Source organism: Zalophus californianus, chromosome 2, assembly GCF_009762305.2.
Source record: "Zalophus californianus isolate mZalCal1 chromosome 2, mZalCal1.pri.v2, whole genome shotgun sequence".
Lineage (NCBI taxonomy): Eukaryota > Metazoa > Chordata > Mammalia > Carnivora > Otariidae > Zalophus > Zalophus californianus.
In genome coordinates this window covers 166,148,600-166,149,970 of record NC_045596.1, presented here as the reverse complement: position 1 = coordinate 166,149,970, position 1,371 = coordinate 166,148,600, and the positions used below count along the sequence as shown (strand labels likewise).

General features: G+C 39.8%; 1 pseudogene; it reads right to left on the bottom strand.

Annotated features, from left to right (window-relative positions):
- Positions 1-283: 283 nt before the first annotated feature.
- LOC113925409 lies at positions 284-876 on the bottom strand (annotated as a pseudogene).
- Between the last annotated feature and the right edge of the window lie 495 nt (positions 877-1,371).

The following is a 1,371-nucleotide window of genomic DNA, read 5'->3' as shown; positions in this document are numbered from 1 at the left end:
AACAATATCATCCTTGAATTACATAATTTTTATAACTAACTTTTAACCAAAGATAATTTCAGGATTCTGAATATTATAACTGGAGCATAAAAATCAGAGGGTGTTGCAAAACAGATGCATGTTGTGTTTTTCTGCAATCATTATGAAGTTAAGGGGTATTTTCTTCCATTAGCATTGTTGCAAGTAGTTTCTTTCTCCACTGGTATTGCTAATAGTTGCTATTTTAAATCCTCTGTGTACCACTAATCTAAGACAACTGTGCTAGATTAAGTTGTTTCATACTAGTTTATTTAGGGGTTCCATTTTCACTCCTCAATAGATTTTATGTATTTCTCATATGCTTCTTCACTCATTAATTCATCCAGTTCTGAAGGATTACTGAGTGCTATCTTGATCAGCCAACCATCTTCATAACAAGATTTGTTGACAAGTCCTGGATTTTCTGCAAGAGCTTCATTAATTTCAGTTACTTCTCCTGATAGAGGAGAATAGAGTTGACTAGCAGCTTTCACACTTTCCAAAGAACTAAACTCATCTTGTTTGTTCAGTTTTGTCCCAACTTCAGGCAGACTACAGTAAACAACATCTCCCAAAACTTTCTGTGCAAAATTGCTGATTCCCACTGTTCCAATACCATTTTCTGTTGTTATCCATTCATGTTTGTGAATTTATACACGAGAGCAGAGCAGAGCCCGCGCACAGTGTCCGGAGGGCGCCCGCCCTCAGCTCCCAGGGCAGCGGGAGGCAAGGCATGGCGGGCACGGAGGCGACGCGCAGACTGCAGCCCACGTGCTCCGCTCCGCCCCGCACGCTCCGCCCCGCCCCGCACGCCTCACACGCCCCGCACGCCCCGCACCGCTCCGCAGGCAGCGTCATGTTGCATCTGTATTCAAAAAGGATGTTTGTCTGTGATTTTCTTTTTGTTGTGTTGTTAACCTTTGTCTGGTTTTGGTACTGGGAAAATAACAGCCTCATAACATGGGTTAGGAAGTGTTACTTCCTTTTCTAATTTTTTTTTGGAAGCGTTTGTAAAAGACTGGTCATCATTTGTCTTTAAATGTTTGATACAATTTACCAGTGAAGCCATCTAGGCCTGCCTTTTCTTTGTTGGAAGTTTTAAAATTACTCTTTAAATTTTGTTGCCTGTTGTAGGTCTTTTTAGATTATCTTTTCTTCTTGAGTAAATTCTGTTAGTTTCTGTCTTTCTAGAAATTTGTCCATTTCATTGAAATTATCTAATACAATGGCATATGACTTCATAATATTCCCTATTACAACTTTTATTACTGTACAATCAGTAGTGGTGTCTCTTTTTCATCCCTAATTGTAGTAATTTGAGTTTTCTTTCTCCCTCCTTCCTTCCCTCCCTGT